This window comes from Coturnix japonica, chromosome Z (assembly GCF_054131305.1).
Source record: "Coturnix japonica strain WE chromosome Z, WE-NBRP24, whole genome shotgun sequence".
Classification (NCBI taxonomy): Eukaryota; Metazoa; Chordata; class Aves; order Galliformes; family Phasianidae; genus Coturnix; species Coturnix japonica.
Window position 1 is genome coordinate 38,432,605 of NC_140702.1, and position 15,088 is coordinate 38,447,692.

Consider the following 15,088-nt stretch of genomic DNA (forward strand, 5'->3'; position numbering starts at 1 on the left):
TCCCTTTATATACTAATACATGAATACCTCATATATTTCTTAGCCCTTGCTCTTACTGTAGCATGTGTTTAGGTACTTACCCTCAGCCTGCCACCTTAGTAGTATGCCATCTCCCTCCGCCATGCAGAATTATTTACAAAGGAGAAAGCACTTTTATCATGGGTATTGTTGCTCTGCTTTGTTTATCAACACAAGGAATGAGAGGAAGACTTAAAGAAATAAACAGACAGTAAGAAAAATTCATGCTATCATACTGGCACTTAGATTCCTTCAAAAATGTGTTATGTATTGTTTGAAGAAATTGAAATCTCTGCATTTCCAATTCTTGGGTTTAGCATTTTCTTCCCTTGAGAGGCAGCAAAAGCAAAAATAAACATTTCAGTAGTAAAACCATGTGATCAGCAGGGTGGGTGCACCTCATGTAAATGTCTGTGCACTAATGCATGTACATAAGAACACTTCTACCGCAGTCTTTCTGTAGATGTCTTACACAAGGATATAAATATTTAGTAAGAGATCTTTTGTGGTAAGTATGAACATAGTCACTTTTTTTTTTTTTTTGGGGGGGGGGGGGGGGCGTACGGTGGGGCGGGGACACTAATCCACTTGTATGTTTTCATACTCAGCTGTGTTCACTCCTTTCAGCTTACTCTTCCAAAGCTGGGTTTTGGTGGCATGTATCCTCATGTATCCTATTTTCTTTTGGCTGACAGTTTTCCAAATTGACTTTCTTTCACCATTTTGAAGCTACCTAAAATTTGTTTTATTCAAATGTTCTGCCAAGGGCATTCTTAACTTAGAAAAACAGAGATGTCCTAGGTTGATTGGCATTCATATTCATGGTATCATATAACAGTTTGGATTGGAGGGGGCATTAAAGATCATTTAGTTCTAACCCCCTGCCATGGACAAGGTAGCCAACCACCAGCTGTGGCTGCTTAGGATCCCATCCAACCTGGCCTTGAATGCCACCTGGAATGGGACATCCACAACTTCTCTGGGCAACTGTGCCTGTGCTTTATCATCTTCTGAGTAAAAAAATAAAAAAAATTAATATGTATTTATATATGGTAGTGGTAGGAATGTGGTAGGAATGCCGCCTTGCAACATTGGGGCCCTGGGTTCGAATCCCCCCTGTGGCGCAAGTGGTAGAAGTGCCGCTCTGCTACACAGAGGCTCGAATCCCAGGGGTTGGACTCGATGATCTCTAAGGTCCCTTCCAACTCGCACGAGACTATGATACTATGATGATATATATATATATATATATATATATATATATAAATCTACTCCTAATGTCTAACTTAAATCTCCTCTCTTTTAGTTTAAAATCTTAAATACCTATCGCTCCACTGCAATCAGCTGTTCATTACAGAAGAACATCTCTACAAGGCGCTCCTACATGAGCTCCATCATGACACGCAGAATCAGAGCGTGGTTGAGTTGAAGGGATTCCCAAGGTAAATTTTTCATTTTTTTTAACTGCAGCATTCTCTTTTTGGTATGACAGATCTCTCCACTGAACAAAATATTGGTGAATCTTGGCAGCAGTCATCTAGCTTTGAAGCTGTACTGAAAAAACTGCCTGCTGTTGATGAAATAGTAAGTCTAATGGGGAAGGCCTTTCGTAAATACATCATTCAAACTAGTTACTCTAACAAATCTACAATCAGTAACAGTTGCAGATTTCCCAGGGCAAGGAGATTCAATGTTTTCCTCTCCTCCTTCATGAGCTGCAGCTTGCTGTATCAACAGGTGCATGATTTCAATCCCAGCTGGGGCAGTTGATGAAGATGAGGGAAAGAAGCGCATAAAATAGAGTATTACCTAGTGAATACCTGTCCAGTCAAATGAAACAAAAGTTCTTCTTGGGATTTCCATGAAATCTGAGAGCTCTGTCTGTGTACATGAAACAGTCATGGACAAGTGGACAGCAATTATTCCACTTGATCTAGTGTTATTTATGCTCTCACGGACCCCATAGGAATCCATTAATAATCTTTTTTTCTTTTTTTTTTTCTTTCTCTCCCCACAAATTTATAATTAAAGTTGCTGATACCATGGTAACCCTTCTCTCCCACAGCAAAACTGGATGTGTTTTAGCAGCCAGGTTCCTGATTCAAGTTGTGCCTGGAGGCTGCAGCCTTTTTTGTGCAAACTGGAAATCACAGGTGTACAACTTTCTTTTGAGTGCTGCATTAATGCTACTCAAGTTCTACAGAAGTGACTCAACATCCCATAGGCCTGCCAGGATACATTTCTGGCTTTGCTACAGAGCAACTACTGACAGCCTTCTCAGTCCTGTCCTGGAGTTCAGGCAAGTAAATCTACTGATAGAAAAGATGTGAAAGATATTTCTGATTATTTTTATAGTAATGAAAAACATCTATCTTCCAGAATCAAATGAAGTTATGTAAGTAGGCATTCTGACATCGTTCCATTTATTTTCATCTTCATGAGTGCAAAATGTTTAATACTTCCTCTTCCATGTTGCAGGCAGCACTTTGAAAATGGCTTAAGTTCAAAGAAGCAAGAAGGGTGGTGAGTAAAACAGGATGGGCTGTGAACCTCACTTCATCTACCAAACCAGAATTCCATTAATTCTACAGAGATGTCAAAATTCATGAATTATTTTAGACTACACTCATAACTGCAGTAAAACCACTCACTGCAAGGAAGTCTTGTTTCTAAATCTCTCAGAGGTCTGTGTTTTTAACCTCTTCGGAATCAGATGAATTATGATGCAACAGCAGACTGTTTGCATAGCCATTTCCCTCAGGACAAGGATAAATGTAGATATATCTTAACGTACTTCAATTAGGACCATACAATCGTAAAATTACTCAGTTGGCAAAGACCTTAACGATCATCAAGTCCAACCACAACCAAACCATACTACCCTAACAAACAACCCTCCACTAAATCATGTCCCTGAGCACTGCATTTAAACAGTTTTTAAACACATCCAGGGATGATGACTCAACCACTTCCCTGGGGAGCCTATTGCAGTGCTTAACAACACTTTCTGTAAAGAAGTGTTTCCTGATATCCAACCTAAACTTGCCCTGGTGTAACTTGAGGTCATTTCCCCTCATCCTGTCACCCATCACCAGTGAGAAAAGACCAACCCCACTCTTGCTGTAAGCACCTTTCAGATTTTGGGAGAAAGCAAAAAGGTCTCCCCTCAGCCTTCTCTTCTCCAGACTTAACAGCCCCAGTTCCCTCAGTCTCTCCTCACAGGGCAGTGACTGAAGCTGCAATGTACTGAATACTAAAAAGCATAGTTATCTTACATTTTAAACCCATATTACTAAGGAAAGGTGTGCAAATTGCTTTAATTCTTTGAAGCTCAAAATTTAAACCACTCCTGAATTTCCCTTCTGATCACTGTATACTGTAAAATCTCTGAGGGCTCATAGGCAGTAATACATTTTAACTTAATTTTGAACTCAGTTCTTGCAGTTCTGTGAACAAACTGGAGAATAAATACATTATTCCTGGTATCATCTAATAAATGTGTTCTGGTGCTTTGAAGAAACAGTAACCTTCTGAAGCCTACTGGACTTTGAACATATTCTTTTAATGGGAGTGACTCTGATCTTCAGGTTTTATTCAGCAGATCCCTAATGTGAACTGCACCTTTCTCCCTGCTAGATAAGAGCTGCCCTCTCTTGCCAGTTTTTGCTGGCAGGAATTACTGTTTGTTCACAGCTCCACAATTATTCTGATGCCTAAATAATTATAAAACTCTGACCCTACATGTGAATGGTTAATGGCAGAGAAATCACCAAGTAGGAGGTTCCTACCTTAACTGAACAGAGGTATATGCCAAAGCAGAGAAATAACAGTCTGTAATACCAAGGATGCTGATTAAGCTGTAAGATATTCTACCCAGAGTTTGTCTTTCTTTCACTGTAGATGTGTACAGATAAGAGGTACGTATGCAGAGGCTTCTAGGTGTAGAGCCATCCTGACTGGAAGAGTAAGAACAATACTTCATCATTTGCACTAACAGAGCTTCTATACCTGTATTAGAAAGCAAGAACCTCAAGGTTTCTTCTTCACCTGTAGACATTTCTAATGAAATCAGTTATGATCTTAGAGTCAGGATGTGTACTGCATAAAACGTAAATCATATTCCTAGATCTGATTAAGGTAAATAATACTTCAAATAATAATTTTTGGTTGTAATCATTTCTATTTCATATGTTATTTTCAAATACTAAAGTCTGAAGTCCTTTTAAAGTTAATTACTCAACCTTAATCTCTCTAACCAACAGCATTATCCTACAATGATTAATTTGAAAATCTTATCCTATAATTTTGATGTGAGGAAAAATCTGTAATGGATAGATCACTTAAAATTGTAACGATCAGTTAATTCCAAGAGAGGCACAGAATTTTTCCAAAGACTTTGTCAGTTTTCATAGTAGTTCCTTTATTAAGATTTTTAAGTATCAAAACCTTTGGATCTTTAGATATCATTAAAAAGAGAAGCTCATCAAAAATAAGAATTTTACTATTTTTTATAGCTTCTTTCACTGCTTTTGGTATTTCCCTGGGACTTCAGGGAAATGGGATCAGGGACATGATAAAATTAATGTATTTTGCTTTAAATGCAGTAGCTAGCATGATTTTTTTTCTTGTCAAACTGCACAGCATTCTCTTTTTCCAGTACATTCTTACACTGGAGCTGAAAACAGAGTAAGCCATAAACTTCAATATTTTATCAGATACTGATGCTGCTGATGGTAGATTGGCATTTTTCTGTAGAAGACACACAATTGCTTTGCCAAGTCTTCTTGGATGTCACTGTGGAGTTACTGTGACTAATACATTTAATCGGTGGTAAGTTTGAAGCTGAATTCATCATAAACAGAACAGTGTGATATACTCTTCTCATAATGGGCAGTACTTTTTTGTATGTGTCGTAGTTTTTACCTGTTTCATGTGAGCTTAGTGGCAATGTCTGGATATCATTGTTTAGAACAGATTTCATACGCATTTACTTTGAAATTTCTTCTTTTAGTGTTACTATGGTGGCAGCCAAACCTGTGTGGAGTAAAGATTCCTTTGCAAATGTCCCAGGAATTCAGAAAAACCATGCTTAGGGTTTTGCTGTGTACTTAATCCATGAGATTGAATTCATCTTTTTCCTTTTAAGCAGCTGTTTTCCTCGTTTTATTTTGGTAGTGTCATAATTTAATTGCATTTTTAGATTATTTTCTGTGTTTTACTTTATTGATTATCAATTATAATTATGCTTTTTGTTTCACAACCAGCAAGCAAGACTTTTTAATATTCTTCAAAGGCTTTTTAATTAATGTAGGAATTTCCTGTAGGTGGTAGAGATACTGGCCAGATTATTTAAATATTCACAGGTCTTGATAGTCCAGGAAGATTAATGACTCTGGGAGTCTTTTCTGAATTCAAGACACTTCTTGGCCATTTAGAACTTCTGTCCTGCAAATTCTCACTTCTGTTTAAATTCTTTTGTTTTTACTAGACGGGCTTATTGAAGTGTTTACTTAATCGACTTCAATACTTTATATAATTTTCTGAAAGATTATCAGTGTTCATAGAAACCCGTTTAGAAATGTTTCCACAATTGTGAAAAATACTGTTAAAAGTTCTGTTTTTATTTCCACTAAATGTGTTTAAAGCAGACTGCAAAAATACCATCAGAAAATGCACTAAATGAAATTGCGGTCCAAAAGCAACAGGCAAGAGATATTTTTCTAATGTATTTTGCTTACTGACAGATCTTCTAGTTGATTAAAAGAACTGATGTACTATATTTAAAATTACATGTACTCTTTTTATATAAATAAATGCAGTTTACAGCAGATTTCAAATGTTTGCATTTTATTTAAAAATCACTAAATCACTCATAGCTCTGAAAAGCAACATGACTTATAAGAAAAAATGGAGTTGAAAATCCTATATTTGCATTTACAAAATAGTACAAATTTGTCTTACCAGTTGGAAATAGTAACATGGCACTGTTGGCAGGATGAATTTATAACATGACACACTTGAACATATTTTGTTTTGCTTCCTTGTCTTTCTCTAGACTCATGAAGTTCTTGTCAGACAACACAAGGCATCACAAATAAAGCACAATTTTCTATTAAAGCCAGTGGACTGATTCAAGAAATTACTATTGAAGAAAATGCTTAATTTCTGTAAGAGTGGCATCTTGCCTTTGAGGCTGAGAAACAAAGTACATCACTGTTGTTTCTACTTGGCCAAGATTTGCTTTATTTCAGATACTGTGTTAGAATTAAGCCCAAATGTACTTCCTACAATTACAGGCTTTTTGGTAAGTGCACATGCTGTCACTTGAATTGATAGATGTAGAAAAGTAAATAAATTCTAGCTTAGATGTAGAATTGTGCTATATACTTAGCTAGTTGATGAGCACTTGCTTACATACTGTATTATGGGATCCTATGTTTTTAAAATCACTGTATTTTTGTTAAAATGTCTTTTGTTTAACTGATTCCTAATGCCTACTATGTTGAAAAAAAAAATTAATCTTCACTTGCAACAAGAATTATATTATTGTCTTTAAATGGTTTGAACTTAATCTTTAAGTATTTATGTTTCATTGTAATGCCCACCTTTCTAGCTAGAAAAGCAAATTAACTGAAGATGTATCTGTGCTTTTCAGAGCAGTCATATAACCAGGTTTATAGGTGATAAAAGGAGAGATTTTTCTATTTAAGGAATCTGTAGAATTTCTTGTAAATTAAGGAACTACTAAAAGTACCTGGACTGACAGTGAGTTTAGAGAAAAAGATCTGAGAAACCAGTAAGATGATATGTGGAAGTCTTGTAGCAGTATGTGTCTTATAAAAGAAAGAAAGAAAAATGCTCCAAATCTATGGACTGCATTTTCAGGCAGACAAAAACCTTTTAATGATAACAACAGCTCTTTCCCACAGAAAGACTTATGAGATTTCCAACTTAAAATGTATATCATGAAAGACAATTAGTCAACCCCAAAGGCCATAAATAATTCCTTCTTTGTTTTGAACTGTTTGAGGGGAATTTGTTCCACCTTAAGTTATTTATTATTTTTCTAGATTTTGTATTACTGGGGCTGATCAGAAAAATTGCCAAACATTTATAAAAGTACTGTAAAAATGCATGATTAGAGAGGAAGTTTGGTGGGGGGGGGGAAAGATGTGAGATGACGGAAGAAAGGAAAGGAGTGACTGGAATGCCTGCTATGAGCATATACTATGACCATGACTTTGATTTTAAGTGACTTGAAACATTTAGGCTTTTTATCCTTTGAACTTGGAATATTTTGAAGCTTAATGCTGCTTTTTTTTTTTTTTTTTTCTGTGTGTAAAACATAGGGAAAGACCTGCTCTCAGGAGAGTTCCAATTAAAAAGAGCAACAATAATAACAACAGAAAGAATGGCAAACTTTAGAATCTGACCTTAAAAGTGGCACTTCATGGACCACCACATACACGCTGAGGCGAATTCCTGAACAGATAAGTTTTGCATTTGTTTTTGCTATCTCTTTTCAGAGAACAGTATTAGTGTCATTATCATGCTCCTGGCAGTGAAGTGTAGAGAACTGTACAACTGATTCCAGCAGAAATGTCATCAGTGCACCAGAAGGACAATTCTGAGTATTGAAAATATGCATTATGTCCATTTGATGTGATAGATTTACACAAAATAAACCAGCACTATTAAAACTGTCATAGAAATGTTCATGTAGGGAAATGCCAACATATCAACCTCACATCTGTGCCAAATTATTCTGGAAGCTATGCTGAGGAAAAGGGAGATGATATGAGACAACCAGTGTGGCTTCATCAAGGGCAAGTTCTGCCTGACCTGTATAACAGCCTTCCATGACAGTGTAACTGCAATAGTGGACAAGGGAAGAGCCACTCATGTCATCCATCTGGTCTTCAGAAAGGCCTTGGTTCACCACATTCTTTTCTCCAAATTGGAAATACATGGATTTGATGGGTGAGGAACTTGTTGCAAGATTTTAGCAGAGTAATGGGCAATAGCTCAGTGTCCTGGTAAAGATTAGTGATGGGTGCTGTCCCTCAGAGGTCAGTAATGGAACTGGTGCTCTTTATGATCACATTGCCAGTGGGACTGAATGCACCCTCAGCAAGATTGCAGATGTCACCAAGCTGTGTAGTTCAGTAAACATGACTGAAGGACAGGATGCCATTCAAAGAGACCTAGGCACAGTGGGCTCAAGAAGGCCTCAACAAATCCAGGCACAAAGTCTTGTACCTGGGTTGTGGTAACCCCTGCTATCAGTATAAACTGAGGGAAAAGAATTAATCACAGGCTTGATGAAAAAGTATTGTAGTTTGAAACAATTTTTTCATGACAGGGGACCTTCTACCTCTCCTAGCTGTTCCCACCATGGGGAAAGAGAGACCAGCAGAGAAAGTAACAGCAGTTCAGTTGAGATAAAGAGACAACTAATTTACTAAAATGGTAAATGAATGTGAGATAGTGCAGAGTAATTAGGAGGAATAAATCAAACAAACAAACAAAGATTAAAGTCTCCAGAACTGCTCAACATTCATGGCTGGCAGGCCAAAGAGAGACAGTCCTTCTGGCTGAGAGCTGTTTTATATCCTGGAACTTGAAACCACACCAGAAGTACTGAAACTTTCTGAGAATCACAGTCTCCAGGAACTGCAGGTCCCTGTCAGACCTCCCTGTTTTGACAGATATATTCATGATGCTATAATATAGAATGCCCATGGAAAATCGTAGCAAAAGTACTTGGTGATAGCAAGTGGGATGTGAGCCAGCAATACGCCTTTGCAACCCAGAAAGTCAACCATATCCTGGGCTTTGAAGGAAGCATATCCAGCAGCTTAAAGGAGGTGATCCTGCCCCTCTACTCTGCACTGGAGAGAACTCTTCCTGGAGTATTGCATCCAGATGTGGAGTCCCCAGTATGAGAGACATGGAACTTCTGGACTGAGTCCAGAAGAAAGACATAAAAATGATCCAGTGGATGGAACATCTTTTCTGTAAGGACAGGCTGAGAGAGCTGGAGTTTTTCAATCTGTAGAAGAGAAGGCTCCAAGGAGGCTTGATAGCAGCCTTTCAGTATCTAAAGGTGGTCTATTAGAAAGAATGTAACCGACCCTCTGGCAGGATCTGTTATGGAAGTACAAGGGGAAAAAGTTTTATTCTTTTACTGTAAGGATGGTGAGGCACTGGAGCAGGTTGCCTAGATATGTAGTGGATTCCTCATCCTTGGTGACACTCAAGGTCAGGATGGACAGGGCTCTGAGCAACCTGATCTAGCTGTAGGTATCCCTGTTCATTGTGGGGGAGTTGAACTAGGTGACCCTCAGCACCCTACTCGACTACAGATTCTATGATTCAACAGTTCTATGAAAATGAGTTATATAATATGGATCCTTTTGACAGAACTGCTAGGAGTATATTCTATAAGCTATTTTATATAACCCAGACCTGTTTTTTACTCAAATGATAGGTAGATACTCCTCTTAATTTCCAGGAATTATTTCACAGAGCTTACTAGCTAACCTCATCTTTTTCTTTACTTCAGGTTTCTGCAAGTGAAGCACAAATCCATTTATTTAGCAGCTGTGTTAGTTCCTGCTCTGTTGCAGGAACTAACATACACCCAAAGTATGATGCATATGCTTCACAATGTGTGGCATTTTGCTTCTGTTTATACTTGCTATATAATTATTGAATATACTTGTACTTTAATTAAACTCTAAGCATAGTCTTCAATGAAGTCTGCACTTCCTGTGTTGCATTCACACTTTAATTGTGCTACTGAACCTTGCTAAGAAAAAAAATAGTTGTGCTACTGCAGCTGTATGACACACTGCAGAAGGTTAGTATTAGTGGTAGGGGTAGCTGTCAGATTCAGTCTGTAAGACTGTTTAGTCTGCTAAGTGCATGTCTGCATAAGTTTTTGATGTGGGAGAAAGTTGGAAAAGAAATGAGAGAAACTGAGCGTTTGGTAACAGACCTGAAGGTCCCTGTGTGAATGAATGTTTTTCTTTTATATCAGTTAGCCAGAAGGGAAATATGACTTCTCATAAAGAGTGCATTGCTACATCTGTTTTACGGTATTTTTAGTTTTACAGTTCTCATGTGGTTTGGAACAGCTGATAGGGAAGTGTTAAACAAAAAACAAAAACAACAACAACAACAAAAAAGACAATAATGAGCAGAACTATCTATCTGTGTAAAATAAAGTGGCTTGATAAATAAAGACTATGACAATCTCAGGTACATTTAAAAGGGCTTAACTGTAACGAAACCTCTGAATTCTGAACCTGACACTTCAAAGAGCTGCAGGAATAAGGATGGATGAATGATTTAGCTGGTAAAGGGAACGCAGAATGAGTTCCACTGCCTTCCTTGTCAAATGACTGTGATAGCACCATCTGGTGTATGTTCGCAGAATTTTCTATGTTTGGATTTACAGGAACACGCGTTTCCTTGTAGTGTATATTCAACAAAGAATTACAATTAACTTTAATGATTTGAACGTATTTTGAGTATTTTAAATGAAATTCAAAGAGGAATGTCTGTTCTGACAGCACAAAAGCAATTGTATTTCAGGCAGAACTGACCTTTAGAGGGCACCCTTTGCAGCACAGCCGTCCCCTAGTAACAAGAGTGTCAGTTCTTTTTTGAAGTAGGCAGTGTAAGTCCAAGTGATCTCCTCACATTGCTAATGTCCACGGATACTATAGAAGGAAAAATCGAGCTTGCTGACTAATTATAAGACTGTCTTACCATGTTTATCTCTGTCCACAGTGTAAGGAAGCCATTGTAGGCCGGTAGTAAGTTATGGAAATGCAAGCAATAAATGCCACATTTGTCTCCCTGTAAGAAGCCATCAGTGTGGTCATCTTTGGAGAGATTTTGTGGTGAAGCTATGGAAAGCAATTCTTTAAAATACTGTTTGGACGTGGATAGTGACTACTTCTTCTGCACTGGGGTTTGGGTCCAGTCCTACTCAGTGAAGGACAGGAGCTTTCATTTCCATGTCTTGTTTCATGATCTTTTTGCACTGTTACTCACTCTTCAATTGTAAGTGAAGATACTTGGACTCCATGGCTCAAAAGGCAATTTAGAATACAGTAGTTTGCTCTCTGATATTCTCTGTGGGAAAAGGTCATACCAGCAGTTGTATTCCAGTTCAAGGAAGTGGTAGATACCTGTTAAAAGGGCCACATGACGCTAGTGTTCAATTCACTTTAAAACACCTAGATTGCATAGTCTAATTAAATGATTACTTTAATCACTGTCATGGTATCGCAGATCCATAGAATGTCCCGAGTAGGAAGAGGGCCCTTGTGGATCATCAAGCCCAATTCCTAGCTCCTCACAGAACCAACCAAAAATCAGACACTATGTCTTAGAGCATGGTCCAAGCATTCCTTGAACTCTGTCAGCTTAAGGCTGTAAACACAGCTCTGCAGAGCCTGTTCCATGCCCTCTGCACTCTGCTGAAGAACCTTTTCCTAACACCCACCTGGCCCTCCCCTGACTCATCTCCATGTCAGTCCCTCGGGTTCTGGGCCTGATGCACCCCAGGATATGGTTGGCCCTTCTGGCTGTTAAGGTACACTGCTGATTCATTTTCAAGTTGCCAGTGCTCTATACATATAGCCAGAGTTGCCCCGTTATGGGTACAGAATGTAGCATGCATTCCTGTTACGGTTTTATGTATGTATATGTTTATATATGGGAACCATACTGGAACAATGTCTTACTCAGAAACAGCTGATAACTTATTCCCAGTAATGCTCTGGGAGGGCTGATACCAGTCATCACAGGTAGGAAATAGAAGCATTATGTGGAAATACTGTGAAAAACTGAAACAGTGATAACCACCTACCTTCAGTGTGCAGTCTGCATGTGCATATTGTTTGATCTTTGTTCCTTGCTACTTGATAATGAGCTGAAACTACCAATTTCCTGCAAAGTGATGCTTTTGCTAGCATTGTCACCATTCTTCCTCTAAATAACTGATTCATCTCAGTAGAAAGTTAGAATTTAACTTTTTATTTAGTTATGCAAACTGTTCACAGATGTCAGTTTAGACAAAATTATTTATATTATACCCTAGGTTACAGTACTTTCTCTTCTGAATAAACAGATTTTAGAGAAAGACAGGCTTCAAATCAGACTTGCATTTCAAATGAAAATTTGTTTCTTTTTTATTAACATTTGGTGCATTACTAAAGTCAGTTTCCAAAGACAGCATAATTCTGCCAATATACCGTTTCTGAAGGAAAATTCTGTTTCAGCCTGTGCATGCCTTCAGATATCCTGAAATTATCTGTCATTTGGTTGTGTTTTTACTATGGTAGAGCTGAAATATACTAAGCATCATGTTCACGAAGTGTACTGCAAGTTAAAGCATACAAACTAACAGTAAAAGAGTTTAAGGATTCTAAGAATAGCCGTGCGGTGCAGCCTCTTTAAAATACAATACTTTCTAAAAACTGTTATTTACTTTTGTGATTACAGAGATACAGACTGTATCTCTGAAGGAGAGGATTTCAAAAGAAATGTGAAAATATTTTGTGTGTTTTCACTTGTTTCTACTTTCACCTTCTATAATTCAGTTAAAATTTCATTTAGTTCAAAGCAGTTGGTGTGACAGAGTACTCCTGAATATCATATTCTTGACATAATGAGTTCAGTCCTATAGGTAATTAGAGGTAGTTGAAACAAAATTAAGAACTAGAGAGGGGAGGGGAGGGAAAGTCAGGGAAGGACAATGCCATTGCTCATCACTCTGATGCAGACTCATGCCCATCCAGTCCCCCAGCAGCAGCATTTCCTTTAGCTGACATCCCCCACTTTCACTGCTTAGCATGATGTCCTATGGCATATGATATCCCTCTGGTACATTTGAATCAGCTGTCCTGGTTCCGACCCCTCTCAGCTCATTGTGCACCCCTAGCCTCCTTGCTGACAGGGCAGCTTGCTGACAAGGAGCAGACAAGCCCATGACACTATGTAAGCACAGCTCTGTAACAGCTAAAACATTGGTGTGTTGTCAGCCTTTTTTTCATCCTAAGTCCAAAACACAGCACAATAGTGCTGACAATGAAGAAAATTCAGTCTATCTCAAACAAAACCAGGAAAAATGATTTCACGAAAATTACATTTTCAAACTGAGCAGGGCAAGTCTGCAGTTACCACTGTGCTAATGAAATTATAAACTGTGGTATGGCATCATGCATGCATTTAGGATTATTGAAGCATTAGCATGATCATGTATCCATAATTGACCTCTTTTGTTATTTATGTTGGTCCTTGTTCACTTCCAGAATTATCTTACATGTCTTTTGATCTTTTAAACCTCAGAAATTAGGACCTTGTCTCCAGTTCCATACCTTTGCTGAATTTCTGATGACTAGTGTCTCAGAAGTTGGTTTTAGAATTCTGATTCCACCTCCTGTTTCTCCTAATACTCCTAATTCTGCACTACGTTTGACTTTCAGTTTCCAAAAGCAGGTGTTCCATATATCAACGAGACTTAGGTCCAAATCTTTCTTATACTTCTAATTTGTGTGTGTGTGTGTGTGTGTGTGTGTAATTCTTTGTTTGCATGCAAGTGTAAAATTTCTATACAGCATAACAATTCAGAACATAATAAATCACTCAGAATTCATTTATGTATCATACATACACTCTGCTACATCATAATATATGTTTCTGGTAGATCACTCTGAAAATCTTCAGTAAGTCTTATCATCTATAAAACAAAATTGTATTATATTTTGTCCCAATTATTTGTTTCATTTTGTCAAAACTCAAAAGATACTCTAAACATAGCAACATAGACTTTGCTTTGAATCTGAATAGTAGATCTTTTAAGTGTAATGGCTCATTTTCTATCTGTCCCAAAGGAAACAGGAGAGGTTTATTAAAATATATTTGTCGGTTTTTATAAAACCAGAAGATGGCAGCAAGAGTTGTCTAGAATTTTGTATCACTAAACCACTTCACACCTTCAGAGCAAATCAATATCCTTTGTAATGCAAGCATTTGCTTTGAATGTGGTACATAACAGAAAAGAGTAATTTACATTTGCATCAGTATCACTATTCTTACAAGAGGAAGTAAGAAGGCTAATCCATTTCAAACAGTTTAATCCATTTGAAAAGACTAATGCTGTGAGAGGTTGCCAGTGTGCATGTGCCAAACAAATAATGCAATGATTTGGCTAATAGGTTCCCTGATAATACAAAACCACCAGTATAACAATTAGGTGTGCTTTTCGGGGTGGGGGGTGGTTATTTTTGGGTTGTCTCACCGCCACCTCTGAAGATTTCCACAGCACATGTTTGGAAATCAGATTAGATTTCTGAATATAGTTTAACAGTAGTTAAAAGTATTAATGGGGACAGGGACTTTTATGTTGGGAGTTCCCAGTGAGGGTGGTACTGCCATGGAAGTTAGTGGGAGTACCTAATACTGAGGTCTGATTGTCCTCATTGCACCAGGCTGTTTCTAATTCTACAAACTAGATTGCAATCCAGTTTAAGACTTGAACAACTGACAGTCAAGTAGTCACAGGAGCAATGTTGCATTGGTTGGAGTAAAGTTTTTAAGAAATGAGACAAGACAGACATGTAAGACAAGACAGAGTACAAAATTAATACTTTGAAAAGTGCGGTTTTGAGATGTCTTAAATATCATAAAACTGGTCAGCAAAGAAAATTAATTGTTATGCTTAAATTTCCAATGGTCATTGAATATTATTAAAAACTGAATATAAATGGTTTCCAAAATTGCGTTTAATTTAGGAAATCTCACAGCATTTTTATGCAATTGAACCAAAATTCTAATAATCATTCTGAATCAGAAGCACGTTAGGTAGAAATCAGAGTTTAGTCAAGGACACAGTTTTTCTGCTAAACTTACTGGTTGGTTTAATTGACTGCTTCTTTGGTGAATTCCACAAGAAAATTCACTAGATTCCTATTATTATGAACAGACTATAGTATTAATTTTAGAACAAAGTAATTACTTCAAATAAATATGCAGATTGAAGAAAATATTGTTC

At 37.5% G+C, this 15,088-nt stretch overlaps 1 long non-coding RNA gene across 1 annotated transcript; it reads left to right on the forward strand.

The window, feature by feature from the left end:
- Positions 1 to 1,328: 1,328 nt before the first annotated feature.
- LOC107306213 (uncharacterized) lies at positions 1,329 to 10,067 on the forward strand. The gene is made up of 5 exons (XR_001552041.3): positions 1,329 to 1,460; positions 2,084 to 2,321; positions 2,501 to 4,848; positions 6,074 to 6,322; positions 7,368 to 10,067. It is a non-coding gene; the product is annotated as an uncharacterized LOC107306213 (long non-coding RNA).
- The last annotated feature ends 5,021 nt before the right edge of the window (positions 10,068 to 15,088 follow it).